At 33.9% G+C, this 17,244-nt stretch overlaps 1 protein-coding gene and 1 long non-coding RNA gene across 10 annotated transcripts in view; one reads left to right on the forward strand and one right to left on the reverse strand.

The window, feature by feature from the left end:
• The window catches only part of ADK (adenosine kinase), a 496,766-nt gene that overhangs the window by 362,878 nt on the left and 116,644 nt on the right, over nt 1–17,244 (reverse strand). The window lies entirely within an intron of this gene.
• The window catches only part of LOC309642871, a 367,193-nt gene that overhangs the window by 27,203 nt on the left and 322,746 nt on the right, over nt 1–17,244 (forward strand). The gene's annotated exons all lie outside the window — the stretch shown is intronic.

Below are 17,244 nucleotides of genomic sequence, written 5' to 3' on the forward strand. Positions count from 1 at the left end.
AGATTGATACCTCTCTCCTTATTAGCACTTTATATTTTTACTGCTTTTATATATACTTAATACAGTGTTTTAAAAAATAAATTGCAATTAAGACACAAACAAATAATAAACACAATAACCAACAATAAAATGATGAGCCACATCAGTTTACAATATCCCTTGATCTGATGTGCCTATATTTTTGGTTACAAAATTTTATATAGTGAAATATTTTTTATTTGTCATTGATATTTGTCATTTCTGAATAAAAGATTTTAGTATAACACAGTTTATTGCTAACTACATTTACCACTATGTTATACTATAAAGAAAATAATTAGTTCTATGCCATCACTATCAAGAGTTTTATGTATATTGCTAGTTATCAGAAATGTAGGTTACCAAATATCTAAAGTTCAAATACTTTAAAAACCATTACAAAAGTTCTTTTCTTGAGACTACACACCAGTTAACCTAAATGGATTATAAAAGCCATACAGTTGGTGAAAAAATATTATGATAAATATAAGTAATATTTTCTAATAAAGATTAATGGTAGTTGAAAATTAATGTTACATTTAAAATACATTTCTGAATACTGCACACAGCACGAAGCACCTTAATTAAAAAAACAAGTTTAAACCATAATCATTCATCTTTCTCTCTCGCTGCCAACTTCCTTCTATTCTTCAAACACATGAAACAGTTTATATTATTTCCCCAAACAATGAAAACATTTATCATAATTTCACTATATTTATTGCTGTCTTTAAAGATAATTAATATTTCCCAACATAGATTAATCACAAAAATCTTCATGAGCTAAATCTGCACATTCAATGCAAATATAAAAATACAGGTAAGTAGGGGCTTCCCTGGTGGTGCAGTGGTTAAGAATCCGCCTGCCAATGCAGGGGACACGGGTTCGAGACCCGGTCCGGGAAGATCCCACATGCCGCGGAGCAACTAAGCCCGTGTGCCACATGCGCCACAACTACTGAGCCTGCGCTCTAGAGCCCGTGAGCCACAACTACTGAGCCCATGTGCCACAACTAATGAAGCCTGCACACCTAGAGCCCGTCTCTGCAACAAAAGAAGCCACCACAACGAGAAGCCCGCACACCGCAACCAAGAGTAGCCCCCGCTCATTGCAACTAGAGAAAGCCTGCACGCAGCAACAAAGACCCAACGCAGCCAAAAATAAATAAATAAATATATATATATAAAAAAAAATACAGGTAAGTCATGAATAGGATGGTATCTATCAACTATCATTTTAATCACTTAAAGTGGTAATCAATAAATTACATTAAGAATTGAGAAATTTATCATTAAAAGTTACTACACTTAAAATACTTACTGATTATAGACTAATATGAGATACACATTAAGTGTTGATTAAACCCAAAAGTGTCTGGCTAATAGCCATGCTTAGTGGTAAACAAACATTTCTGGAATATCTAATATATTCCAGGCACTCGGCTAGGTATTTCACAAATATTATCTTATTTCATCATCACAATAACTATAGCAATAGGTGTCATATTCCCACTTTTGCCAATGAGGAATGGATTCTGAGAAGTTGCACAACTAATAAATAGCAGAAATGGGATTAAAGTAAAAACAAACTCTAGCAAAAATAAAATCAAAGGAATGAAAACAGTTTTAAAGACAACCTTCTTAATGAAATGACTGTCATTTTACAACCATTCTTTATTCCCGTAACAAGATTCAAATTTGCTTTTGAGAAACCATCCCTCCAACACTCTTAATTCCTAAATTTCCAGGAGTGCTAATTCTATCTCCAATCACAGAAGCAGATATGTAGCCCAAGCCAAGCCAAACAGACTTAACATGATCTAATGCTACAACTTTTCTTGTAGCAATTAGATGCAAAAACATGAGAAGGATATAAACCTATAGCTGCTGAGAGCTACCCTACCTCCAGGAGATGAGAGCCTATTCGCAAAAGGAGCCAATACCAAGAGAAACACAGCTAACAGTTGAAGAGGGTCCAAAAACGTTATTTAAACCACTGGATCAAGCTTCACCTGAAATCAGCAATGCCATGATCTTTTAAATTACATGACCCAATAAATTTGCTTAAGCCAGTCTGAATTGGGGGTTTCTGTCACTTGTTCAATGCATGTTTCAATAAAAACTTAGTGGTATAAATCATCCACAGAAATCAAATAATGCGTTTAATTATTCTCAATCTGGAATCTTAAAAGAAATTAACAGGAATCAACAAACTATTTTCAGTATTTCAAAAAGTTTAATGGGGCTTCCCTGGTGGCGCAGTGGTTGAGAATCTGCCTGCTAATGCAGGGGACACGGGTTCGAGCCCTGGTCTGGGAAGATCCCACATGCCACGGAGCAACTGGGCCCGTGAGCCACAGTTACGGAGCCTGCGTGTCTGGAGCCTGTTCTCCGCAACAAGAGAGGCCGCAATAGTGTAGGGCCCACGCACCGCGATAAGGAGTGGCCCCCGCTTGCCGCAACTAGAGAAAGCCCTCGCACAGAAGCGAAGACCCAACACAGCCATAAAATAAATAAATAAATAAATAACTGATTGAAGGACTTTAAAAAAAAAAAAAAAAGACATCTTTAAAAAAAAATTAAAAAAAAAAAGTTTAATGGAGTTGTACACCAATTCGAGATAAGGTCACTAAACCTTATTAAAACACCAAATTCCTTTTGACTTTATCATCTCAATATGAAAACCTGTTGTTTTACCATGAATTCTAAATAGAAATACATTTTTATATATAATCTTTAATTTAAAATTAGAAACAAATGATTGTCCACCAAATAAACTATTTAAAAAGTAACAAACTGCTTTAAAACAAAATTTTTCAAAATGATCACTGGAGGAGAAAATATCAAGAACTATCATATCACTTTGAAATATACTTAATAAAACAATTCACACTTTAATATACAAGCAATTCCTGACTAATCTTTTAATTTGTGACTGCCTTTCTATCTTTCTACCCTGAGGCTATGCAGCCTCCAGAGAGATCAAATAAGCAGTCTAGACTAATGGCACCACCTAGTGTCCTCCACTGGTCACTATCTGAGACTCACTGTCTTCTACTTCCCTTTGCAGCTAAAGCAAAGGCTAGTCTCCTACTGTTGTTCTGTATTTAATAACTATTCCAAAGTCCATTGCTTTATTATTCATATGTACATACATGTTATCCTTAGTCTCCCCTCATCCTTCTCTCAATAATTGTCCAGATACTTTAGGAACAATTGTTTAGAATGTCCATTACCTTTGCCAGGCACTTGGTGTTTAATGTAGGTCATCATCACAAGTACTCTGTAAAGTCACTACTCTGAGTATCCCATTCACATGCCCAAGATCACAAATCATTGGACAGACAGTAAGACTCCAAAACCCATTTGCTTAATTACTACTCATAAGACCCATGTTGCTTTTTCTTAATTCTCCTTTTCATACTATGACCAAACTACAAACTCAATTTATAAAACTGGTAACAAGTGATTCAGCTGTGTATCAGAAGAAAACAAAAGGCACTAAAAGTGAAAATTAGATTTTAAAAAATTTAATCTACCACTTTAAAGTGTCTAGAAGTTCTGACTTTCAAAATGTTATCCTTTTTTTTCCCAATCCTCAAAAATTAAGCCAAGCTTTCCTCAAATACCATCACAAGTTTTTGTTCACTTCTGTTGGTTATACTAATATCATTTTCTAATATTTTGTATTATGAATTACAATCCTCCATCTTAACATCAGTTAAATCAACTCTGGGATCTGGAGGACTCAGACTTAACCACTATTGTTCTTTTAAGAAAATTAAAAAGAAATATTGGTATAGAGATAAGTGGACAAATGAAACAGATAAAAACCCAGAAACAGACTCACACATATTTATAAACTCAATATATGACAGTGGACTGTTCAAAAAATTATGCCAGAATAAATGGTTATTCATATACAAAGAAATTCAGTCTCAAACTCTACCTTACACCATACACAAAAATTATATTCAAATGGATGAAAGATCAAACTCTGTAGAGCATATATAGGAAATTCTTTGACCTGGAGGTAGGAAGGAATTTCTTAAACAAAGCATAAGAACATAAAGCATAAAAGAAAAAGACTGGTAAATTTAGTTACATCAAATTATAAAACTTACATGAAACAAAAGATACCACAAAGACAAGTCACACACAGGGCACAGATAGATATATGTAACAAATACAATCAAAGAATGAGCATCCATAAAATACAAAAATATATAAATTAGTAATTTTAAATATTATAGCAGAAAAAAGAAAGTGAGCAAAGGACACTAAGAGGCAATCACAAAACAGGACTCTTTAGGCAAATATACATGTAGGAAAATATGCTCAACCTCACCAGACATTTTTAAAGTGCATGTGAAAACCACAATGAGACACATTTCACACCTATCAAAATAAAAATAAATTAAAATTTCTATTGACAGCAATTCTTCGCACGACAGTTGAGAAAGGGAATGCTCAGATGCTGTTGGCAAAAACAATTCAGCAATATGTAGTAAAGTGCAAGATGTGCACAACCAACAATTTTACACACAGGTATAAATCTGTGGCAGCACTGCCCTACAGAGCTTTCTGGAAAAATGGAAATATTCTGTATCTACAATACCCAGTACATTAGCTGCTAGCTATATATGACTTCTGAGTACTTGAAATGTGTCTAGTGCAACTGAGGAACTTAATTAATTTTATTAAATTTTAATTAATTTAAATTTAAATATCCACATGTGACTAGTAGCTACTGTAGTGGACAATACAGTCCTAGAGAATCCTTCACATACTCATACATCGGTAAATACAAGAACCTTAAATGCAGTGAAGTTTCTAAAACTGAAAAACTTTTAAAGTCCTCAACCAGAGTATAAATTGTGACACATTCATACAGTACTATATAGAAAATAAATCTTTCATAACATATATATTCATAAAATATATTATACAACATACAAATAATATTTTAACATATATAAATCTCAAAATATAATACTGTACCAAAAAAAAACATGAAGGACACAGTAAAATAGCATTTATATAATGTTTTAGAACCTTCAAATCAACCCCTGATATTGTTTATGGATACATATATATTCACTTTAAGTATTAAGAAATGTATTACAACAAAAAACATGTAAAACAGCTAAAAATACCAGTGACCTAGGATAAGAGGGAGAATGGGATTGCAGACTAGTATATACAAAGTCCTAACTGTATCTGTATCTGTTTTGTTCCCTCTTGCTGCCACACTCAAACCATCAACAAACATAGCACAGTGTTATGATACTGGGTACATGGGTGCATGTTTCAGTATTGTTAAATTCTTCTATACTAAAAATATTTCATAAGGAAAATCTAAAAACAAGAAAATCCATGCTACAAACTGTAGAACACAACCACATGACAGTCTGAGAGTTCCTGTTTAATTTCTTCCTATCTCATTCAGCTTACTAACATTTATCACTGAACACAATGAAATCAAATTTGTGAAGGCCTAAAACACCCAACTGTATTTTCACGATGAAGCGTAGCCTGTTACTGAAATCGTTCTCTACGTCCTAGCTAAAGCACTAAAAAGGCAAGGTTTCTCTTTTTCTTATGACTTTTTGACTTCTTATTCAATTCCCTATGTAGTATTTGTAGAAATAAAGTATTTCAGCATGAAAACAAAACAAAACAAAAAACTTTGCTACATAAGAATTACCCTTGGAATAATTCATAGATTCATAAACCAGGCCATTTAGCCATTAGGTCAACTATAAGCTATGTTTTAAATAACATTTAATCTACTTTGTTGAATGCCTTATTACATGTTTTATGTTTTGCAACAATTGAGAAACTCATAAGGATCACATATTAGGTCTTTCTACCAAGACACTCTGCTCTCTCCTAGCTTTAAAAATCAAAACCTAAGAAATGTATTTATGAAAATACAAACAAGCAAATATGACATTCCACTTTAAAGCAAGTCTGTGTCCGATTCAAATTTTCCTGAATTATTCAACCCTTCTATTGTCAAGAAGCACAAACTACATGTTTTATCAATTAGACTCCTACCAATCCCTAGGACTATATGTTCCATGAGATCAAGTATAGTGTTACTGTAAGTGACTGAATGAATAAATGAATAATCAATGAATGAAACTATCTATTATCAGTATCAAATGTGTTCCATGTTGGTTTGTTATGCTTCATGACTTGATAGGACAAAATAATATGAAAAACTGAAAATAAACATGTTTGAAAAAGTAATTCTACATGTTGGAGCTTCACACCAGAATATGAGTAGGAGAACCTCAAAACTTCTCCCTCTCTCTGCCTTCTGCCTCCCAACCCTCCACCTCTCAGAGGAAGCACTGATAAACAGGATGAAAGCCCAGTCCCGATTTTAAGGTTAAAATCTCGTGTTTTATAGCCAGGTCTTCTGTCAGTGCTCCGTTTTGCTGGTACATTTAAACTTGGGAACAATCCCTCTGTCTGAAAAATGACAAAGCCAGGAGAAAGGCTTGGAATGGATGGTTTAGGCCAGCCACTCTCACCCTAAAGGAAAAGAGATCTTTTCCTTGCCCCATTAACACTTGAATAGATTCTCTCATGATGTTTCTCCCTATTAGAATGCTAATACCAATAACAGGTTATAAATATAGAAGAAAATGGCCCAAAAGGTCTGCCTGCAGACTGAGTACAACTGGCAAAATATATAATTATAAATGGCCAATAAAACAAAAATGTTCTCAACCTCAGCAACAATCAGGGGAAAGAAAGCTTATTAGAACTGATAAATGTCATATTTTTACCTGTCACATTGGCAGCATGTGTAAATATACACCATTATACTCTATCATAAGTGATACAACTTCTATGAAAGACAATTTGGCATCTCTCAAGAGTTAGAACGTGTATCCTTTTAAGTTATATCTTATTTAAAAACTGACACAATTGTGTAAAAATACATGCAAGAAGATAATAAATGTACTTTTGGTAATGAAAAACTAAAAAAACACAAAGTGTTCATTAATAGAAAACTGATTAATAAAGATAATTTACAGTTCTACAGAGAAAGAACAGAGAAAATGGTAGAGAGGAAATTACCAAAAATAGCAGGAAGGAGACCTCCCTGGTGGTCCAGTGGTTAAGAATCTGCCTTTCAATACAGGGGGCGTGAGTTCAATCCCTGGGTGGGTAACTAAAATCCCACACGCTGTGCAGCACAGCCAAAAGAAAAAAAAAAAAAAAAAAATGGCAGGAAGGACATTAAAGTTTGTGGATAGTAAGGGCCTATCAAATGCTCCTAAGAAAAATCACATAAAGATATTTCAGAATACCAGAGGGAAAGAAAAGATTCTAGCAAAATGTTTCCTAAGAGAAAAAGCAGGTCATGTATAAAAGCTCATGGGCAACACTAGCTAGTAATGAAGCAAGGCTTTCAAATTTTTGAGGAAAAATTGCTTTCAACCTACAATTCCATACCTAGTTGAAATACCAATCGAATGTGTAGAAAGAATGAAGACATTTAAGACTTCCAAGTCCTCAAAAAAAATTTTTTCCACACATTCTTTCTTTAGGAATCTTCAAAAGATATGCTTCAGTAAAATGAGGGAATAAACTAATAAGAGAGAACACAACCAAAAAAGCAAATTATCCAACAAAAGAAAGTCAGAGGATCAGGATCAGGGCTGTGGAAATTGGGAAAAAAAGACTGAAGCAAAACATTAGGTTGAGGGAGAGAAAGCTCTAGGGGAAATAAAAAACTGAGCTTTTACAACTACACTTAAACACAAAAAATTCAGCAGTGCCTAAGAGATCTGTTGAAACAGAGGGAAAAATTAGCAAATTAGTCCATAGGAAACTAAGCAAATGAATAACCAAGGCAATAAACCATACAGGAGGTGGAAAGGACACAAACATTTGCTTAAATTAATGGATGTAATACAGTGCATTAGTTATTCAATGCTTACAAGGTCATTATAATGTAAATATTAACTACAGATTATTCACAGATTTAACCAAAATTATTATATATATATATTTTAAACTGGAGGAGTAGGTGCATAATATGATCCAAATCACAAATTGCCATAAAAAGGTCAATAGATTACATCTAAAATTGGTTAATCAAGAAAAGCTGAATAACCATATTATTTAGAAATAAAGTGGTATAATAAGGAAGAAACTAACAGCATTAAAAGCGGTTGCTTCTAGAAAACTGAGGGGAAGGTAGGAAACTGCTATATTTTATTGTAAACCTTTTGGCACTAATCAGTTTTTTACCTATATGCAAGAATTATTTTTTTTTAAGGGTATCCAGTTTTCTTTCTTTTTTTTTTTTAATTAATTAATTTATTTTATTTATTTATTTTTTGGCTGCATTGGGTCTTCGTTACTGTGAGCAGGCTTTCTCTAGTTGTGGCAAGCGGGGGCCATTCTTTGTTGCCGTGTGCAGGGTTCTCATTGAGGTGGCTTCTCTTGTTGTGGAGCATGGGGTCTAGGCACGCGGGATTCATAGTTGTGGCACACGGGCTCAGTAGTTGTGGCTCAACGGGCTCTAGAGCTCAGGCTCAGTAGTTGTGGCACACAGACTTAGTTGCTCCGTGGCATGTGGGATCTTCCCAGACCGGGGCTCAAACCCGTGTCCCCTGCATTGGCAGGAGGATTCTTAACCACTGTGCCACCAAGGAAGGCCAAGAATTATTTTAATACAAAAACATTCTTAGTATTGATATTATCAACTTTGATAATGTTAAAATTAAAAGAAGCTGAGAGAAAGAAAGCAGGGAACAGTTAATAAAACATGAAATGTAACATTCCTTTTATTATTTCAAATACAAAGTAAACAATTTAAGAACAAACTGATCAAAACTAGGAAAGGTAGAGATTGTATGAGACAAAGATTCATCTAATCACAGAAAAACATAGAAGAGCAGAAATATCAAGAAATAATATACAATCTCGACTATAGGTAGAGATAACCACAACAAACACTCAAATCAGACTGAGTTAAAAGTAGCTGCCTTTGGGGGAGTGAGAAGAGGAAATGTGGGGTAGGATTTCTCTTGTTTTTCATTATAAGACCATCTGTTCTATCTGAATTCTAACCATGTGCATATATTAACTTGGAGTTTTTTTTAAAGTGGCCCTGAGATATAATGGATCAAAGGCCCATGGGGTTCCCTTAAACTTGTTACCAAAAATAACTTTTTCAAAAGAGTGGAATGCATTTAACACAGTCTTCACAACCTAGAAAACCCCATCTATAATATTCTTACAAAGAATTTATTGGGAAGAAAGCTGGGCAGGGCAAGGAGTATTCCTAATAATATGAACATGCAGAGAATGAATGAGTAATGAAATTTAATCTGAATCATTTAATTCAGTGAGCAGTTAATTGAGAAAAGTTATTACACTGAGTTCATAACTCATTCCTAAGACTTCTGAGGCACACTTAAGTCACCACCTCAAAAAGGATAAAACCATAACAAAAGATCACTTTGCTAAAGACTTAAGTTAATTATATTTAATCACCTTATTTCTTTAACATAATTCTGGAAAAAATACACTTTAGCACATGCTTACATGTTCAAAACCAACTACTAATAAATATTCTGTGTGGGCCATGACAAGGAGAAGGTTGAAAAGCAATGAATTAAGGTATACTCATATATTATTTATATATATAATATACATATAAGATACAGAGATAAAACCATGCTATAGAAATTAAGTTGGTAACAAAAATTTTAAGGGTAGAATATAAAACTACTATATTATTAATATCTAAAGATATTGTATAATCACTCTCGCAGCCCACAGCACTCAACAATGAACATAAATCGCAGCTGTATGCCTTCATTTTTAAAGTGATGAACCTCTTAGTTTAGCAGAATCGATATGTGAATTACTTGACATTATGATCCTTCACTTTGTCCCAGCTAAATAAAATACTTCAAAAATTTTGATTACTTCAGGCTTCCCTGGCGGTGCAGTGGTTAAGAATCTGCCTGCCAATGCAGGGGACACAGGTTCCAGCCCTGGTCCGGGAAGATCCCACATGCCGCGGAGCAACTAAGCCCACGAGCCACAACTACTGAGCCCGTGTGCCACAACTACTGAAGTCTGTGCGCCTAGAGCCCGTGCTCCGCAACAAGATAAGCCACTGCAATGAGAAGCCCATGCACCGCAACGAAGAGTAGCCCCCGTGCGCAGCAACAAAGACCCAACACAGCCAATAAATAAATTAATTTAAAAAAAATTTTTATTGAGTACTTCTAAATCTGTTGTATTAAGTCTGAAACCGATTAATGATGTGCCGTACCCTGCTAAGTAGAATTAAATTAGTATATAATTGATTAGTGTATAATTGAAGCAGTTGTAGATGTACCAACTTTAATTAAAATGGCTTATTACAGATAATTTACACTATAATATAAGAAAATAAAAATCAAGAAGTTCATCAAAACCTTAAATTAAGATCGGAGACACAGTATCATAGATTTGAAAGGGCTATTTGCTAATACCAAGTACTTTGAAAGTAAAGCATTTTACCCCAAGTTCTATAAAAGGAAAAAATTGATTAACCTTTTAGCCTAGATTTTTCCAGTAATTACACTATTTATGGTAATCTACTATAATAGGTGATGCTAACCTATGTGGGTTAATGAAAGCATACCAATAATATTTTGTCTACCTACTACCTTAAATTACACTAAAAAAAACCCACATTAAACTATTTGAATATTTCTCGTAACTCCTTTAAAAGGTATTCAAACAGAAAAATCTCGTCTTAACCTAAAAATAAATGAAAACTAATTTACCAACAAAGAAGCAAGTAAGGAGAAAGAGTATCTCAGCAACAAAACACAAAAGTAGTATCTGCAGTTCTCTCAATACCCTTGTGCGTGGTAACTACAGCCCAGAAAGTTCCACACATAAACTGCTAACTCCCCTGAGTTTAAAGCCATGGTAATTAGGTTCATTATCTTACATGCTAATGGCATAGAGATAATAAGTTTGCAGTGAATAATTCATATACTACCAGCTCTCACTGTGATGCTCATTACTAATATTTTATTTACAGTACAAGTTACACTGCATTTTTTTCCTATAGTTTAAATGTATTGCCTAGATAAGCAGAAATCATTTAGTGTGGAAATCTAATTTACTATCAGTAAATGGTAACAATCCTAAGCATATATTGGTTTGTACATTTTGTAGTAAAATTTTTACTCATTATTTATTATTAGGATAATAACCAAAATATCACAAGTGTCTTATATAAAGATTAAGTTACCTATATCTATATAGATGATTATCCTAATGATACTGGATAATGATGATTATCCAAAATGATTACATGATGTCAATGAAGTGTGAACTGCTTTAGTAACTCTTATTTTCAAATAAATATGAATACCATCACACTCCTTATTTTAAAATGTACCTATAGATTACTTTGGAACTCTGAATATCAAAGTACATACGAACCCCTTAAGTTCCTGATTATGTAAATACTTACTGGAAAATAATTATTGAGTGTAAAAATTAATTCAGTGCCTTATAAAATTGCAGTTGTCTCCAATTTTTACCCAGTTTTGTAATGGATTTATATCACATTTACTGTATTTATCCTAAAAATTAAAGATAAGGTCATTTTAATCTCTTTCAAAATGACTTTTCTTATAGATACTTGCAATAACTCATAGTCTACATATATTATGAAAACTTTTACATTACAACATACATGATTTGTTGTGGTTTAAATATCTCTAAATCAGATAGGAAAATTTTCTCTACATATTTTTATAGTACAATGATTCCTTCTAAAATATTTTTATTTATAAGCTAAGACTTTTAATATACAGGTTGCATCAATGAAGAGAGTTCAGGCTAGGTTCAGGTAACATTTATCAGGTAAAAACTGCAAAATTTCAGTGGCTTAAGATGGTAAGGTCCTTTTCTCACTTACACTAGATGTTCATGGGTCTTCCTAAAGGCTCCACTCCATGGCTTTTCATCTCACTTCCCAAGATGATGCAGCAATCACCATCTCAAACTCTGCTGGTCATCAGGATAGATAGAAAGAGAGCTCTGGACAGAACTGCACTGGTAATTAAATGCTCCAGCCCAGAAAAACACATTTCTGCTCGTAACTCATTAGTCCAATTATCTGAGAAAGATAAACCTTGAAAAGGTTTAAATGTTTAAAATTTCAGAAAAAAAAATTTTTTTCTTAAAGACATCTAACTCACTAAGTAGTTTATAAAGTTAGGTTAGATAATGTTCATGGTGTCTGAAGACAAAGAGAATTCCAAATTCCTTTTTGTATTAATTTACTATCAAATCGTAAAAATCAGTTCCTGCCAAAACTGCCAAAAGTATAACCAGGATAATATCAAGCACCCTTTCAAAACTGCAAATTTGAACACATCAGGCTTCCCTGGTGGCGCAGTGATTAAGAATCTGCCTGCCAATGCAGGGGACACGGGTTTGAGCCCTGGTCTGGGAAGATCCCACATGCCGAGGAGCAACTAAGCCCGTGCACCACAACTACTGAGCCTGCGCTCCAGAGCCCACAAGCCACAACTACTGAGCCCGCGTGCCACAACTACTGAAGCCCACACACCTAGAGCCCGTGTTCCACAAAAAGAGAAGCCACCACAATGAGAAGCCCGCTCACCGCAACTAAAGGAAGCCCATGCGCAGGAACGAAGACCCAACACGGCCAAAAATAAATTAATTAATCAAAATTATTTTTTAAAAAATTTGAACACATCACCTGCTTACAATACTCTAATTTTCTTAGCATCACCCTCTATGAACTGAACCTTGCTCACTTTTCTGTCATCTCAGAATACTCAATGCAAGTTACAAAATGCTCCAGGGAGACACAACTAATAAAAATGCTGCATTCAGGCTTCCCTGCCTTTTCACATGCTGTCTATGTCAGAAGGCTATCTCTTCCACCTCCACTTGATGAAATCTTACTCTTCTTTCAACTAAGCCTAAGTCCTTCTGCACTGTGAAGCTTTGCCTGTCTGGTAACAACACCCACAGAGTTTTGTACTCCCTTAAACACTAATTCCACATCTGCACTGTGACTGTTCATTGGCTACCCACTAAACTAGGAGCTCCTCAAAAAGGAGACACTGCCTTATTTACCTCTGAATCCCTTGCACTTGATATTAGGTGACTAATAAACAAATAAATGTCTAGAAAAATAACTAATATTCTATAGTGCCAAATGAATGGTCTTAGAGATGTTTTGTTTTGATAAATGAAGAATAACTGTCCTGACAGTTCATGGAGATATAACTGCAAAAGTTAAGTTTGCTCAATTAGTTTCTTTTAGTACCAAATGTTAGTCAGTTTGTTGGTGGCAATTCTGATAAAAATTAACTTAAAGTTATGTGACATTCAGTTCATTTATTCCCCACTTTCATTTGTTCAACTAAGATCTATTACATGCCAAGAGAGAGCTGTGAGAGGGTCTAGGGATGGCATTAATATAGTGAAAATGCTGTCATCAATATACATACCAGATGAAAACAGGTTGTTCAATATTTTGCTCACTGATGTCTCATCTAATTTTTTGATAGTTCATTTTTACTATCACTATAATGAGGGTTAATATCGTACAGCGTAATTTAATATTAACAAAATTCACTATAGTTATGAAAAAGTTTGGAACAATTATTATCCATCAGCCACAAAAGTATCAACCATGTTTTACTTAAAAATCTTTTTTGAAGTATATTCTATAATAACTTTTTTCAAGTTCACAACAATTTTAACATTAAACATCTTAAACAAAAATACATTGACACTGGGACTTCCCTGGTGGTTCAGTGGTTAAGAAACCGCCTGCCAATGCAGGGGACACGGGTTTGAGACCTGGTCCGGGAAGATCCCACATGCCGCGGAGTAACTAAGCCCGTGCGCCACAACTACTGAGCCTGCGCGCCACAACTACTGCAGCCCGCGCACCTAGAGCCCCTGCTCCGCAGTAAGAGAAGCCACCACAATGCGCTGCAACGAAGAGTAGCCCATGCTTCCTGCAACTACAGAAAGTCCACACTCAGCAACAAAGACCCAACGCAGCCAAAACAATTAATTAATTAACTTAAAAAATATACTGACATTAAAATAGATTGTTTTATTTTTAGAAGAAAAAATGAAGTAAAAAATAAAGACACATATTCAAATTCAGTTGCTGGACCCAGAAGGGTAAATACTGAAAGTACTGTACAAAAAAATCAATAAATTAATAAAAATGGTAAGCCCAAGAGAATAATGATATTTTATAAACAAAAGATTAAACTCTTCAAAAGTAAAGATACTTGGAAAATAGCATGTTCTACATTCCTGAAATAGTTTCAGAGAAAGAAAAAAGACAGTTAAGACCAATTCTTAGTCATTCTTATTATCATCATTTAGTTGCCTAACTTATGACAAAGGAAAATGACTCATACAGCCACTGAACATTTTTTTACTTTTAGCATTATACAGGCAAAAAATGTTATTTTTTTGAAAGAGCTGATAAATTAATAGCTATATCTTTTGGTGATGATATACTACTAAACTACATAAAATCTGTACTACTGCAAAATATCAAGAAACAGTGTTTACTTCTCAGTTTTAGTCTGGCATAAATTTCATGACCCAACTTGATAAGAATTCCTTCAATTTATCTCAGATACATGTGGGAAGATCATTTAATGTAAGATTTTTGTACTGTAGCAATTTTAACCTCTCATACAACTGGCTTAAATATATTTATTGAATTATAAAGTGCAGTGTTAGCAAGAGGAAGACAGGAGGCTCTTGAAAGAGAAGAGGCTGGAGTGGTGCAGGTGGAGATACAAAGAGGTATGCGGACTTAGGGCATTTTGAAAGAAGAATTATACAAAACATGCTGTTGGACTGCAGGTGGGGAATGAGAGAGAGGGTGGTGCCATGGATAGCTTCCAGTTTTCTGCTGTGGAATTATCTATTAAAGTGAGGCAGACTGTGGGGGGAACAGATTTGGACATGTTAAATTTCAGATGACTGGGTTTATTAAAAAGGTAGCATTCAGAGGTGGCTCAGCCCTCTGATGTGATAAAGTCCAAAGCAAACAAGAGAAACAATTCATCCAATTGCTTTGGCAACACTTAACAGCTTTATTAACGGTTTAGTTCCTTATATTTATAGAACGGGACCTAAAAGAGTCGCGTATACGTTTTTGAGTTGTACTTGGTTTCATTTTATGGGTGATAATATATGCTAGAGAAGCATTTGGTAGTCTGGGGTTTCATAAAGATAACGGGTATAACCCTCATGAATATCAAAGGTCTACTACAGATATACTAGACAATATATTCAGGACCAATTACTAGAATAATTTCCAATAAAACTACAGAAAATGTAAAAAAAAATTTTAAATAAAGTGCACTGCTGATCAATATAAATTAAACTAAAAAAAATTTACAGGAATTGTAAGTGATGGAGCAGCAAATCTGTCTGGAAAAGAACAGAGTTATTCTTAAAAATTACGAGGCTACTAAAACAAAGAGTTGGTTGGAATCAGTTTTATGTAGTAAAGCTTTAGCACAGAAATTCCGCCAAATCTCATGGGTAAAATGTAATAAAAGCTGTTAATGTAATGAAAGGCGGCAAACTGAATAGCTGACTTTCTAAAATATTTTGTTCAGAGATTGGAACTAACTATACCCACTTAGAATTACATTTGAAGTGCATTTATTGGTTGTTGAGAAAGAAAATACTAAGCAGAGGGGATGGTATGAAATGCAGGAATAAGATACCTTTTTTTTTTATTCAAGTGAAAAAAAATCTTTTCTGGCAAATATTACTGAAAACCTGGGGGACAAAATAGGCATATTTGATTATTTTCAACACTCTTAAAGAAATAAATGTCAAACTGTAGGGAACAAGTAATGATATATTTTAATAAAACAGACATAGCCAAGGACACCAAAAGACAGTGTTCCCTAGCTTACTGAAGAGAACATTAACGAAGACAGGTTTGAACTAAATAGTTGTATTGTAAATTCTTACTTCTCTGTGTAAAACATTTCATGATTAATTTCTGAATGAGAAATTTGAAACTTTAAAGAAAAACATTTGGATAATAGATCCAGTTTTTTAAACCTTGAATCAATCATTACATTAAATTTGATGCCCGAACAGAATGAATTATTTTAGATTAGGACCAAAAAGAAATTTCTAAGTAGAAAGAGCATATTACCACTTGACAACAACCTACTAGAATGAACAAGGATTTCATACTAGTAGTGTACCAACTAAACATACTACATTGTTTTTCTATGCAGTGAATTGAAATGAATTTATGAATAGGCAAGAATATCTATAATAAAAATTTCCAAAACTGTATGAATATTTCCGAAACAAAATATTTCTAAACATTAATTTCTTTATTGCTCATTCTGGAGATTTTAAAATCATATTTGTCATTAACTTTGTATATTTTCATTTTATTATATTTAGTAATAGTAAGCAGTAAGTTAGTTCCAGTTGTAGGAGTGTGTGTGTGCATGCATGCACTGAAAGGTAAAATGTGTTTCTTGCTCCAAGTTGCAGTTCACAGTATTTTGATAAGCACTACCCTAAATAAAACTCTTGCATATGTACAACAGGAGTCACAAATAAGAATGTTCACAGAATTACTGTTCATAATCACACAACTGGAAATGACATAAATGTCCATCAACCAGTGAATAGAATAAAGTGATGTATGTTCATGCAATGGAATACAAGTTACTCAACAATGAAAATCAATGAACTTCAGCTATATGTATCAACAACGATAAATCAGAGAAACACAAAAATGTATTAATTTTACAGTTTCAAAACAAGCAAAACTAAAGAACATATTGTTTAGGAATATACATTGATAATAAAACTACACAGAAGGGGAACTGTAAGAACAAACCCTGCCCTCAAAAAATAAAACCCTATATTCTGGAGAATGGTTACCTCTGTGGGGGATTTTAGAGAGTATGACCCACAGGGAGCACACAAGGAGTCTCAAAGCTACTAAAAACATTTTACTTCTTAAACTGGGTGATGGGTCCATGACAGTTCCATTAGTATGCTTCACAACATTATACATATTCTTTTTGTGTGAGTGATTTGTTATTTTTATAGTTATGCACCATACAATGTTATTACAATATTATTGACTATATTCCCTCTGCTGTACATTACATC

This window comes from Balaenoptera physalus, assembly GCF_965194825.1.
Source record: "Balaenoptera physalus genome assembly, chromosome: 14".
NCBI classification, from domain to species: domain Eukaryota; kingdom Metazoa; phylum Chordata; class Mammalia; order Artiodactyla; family Balaenopteridae; genus Balaenoptera; species Balaenoptera physalus.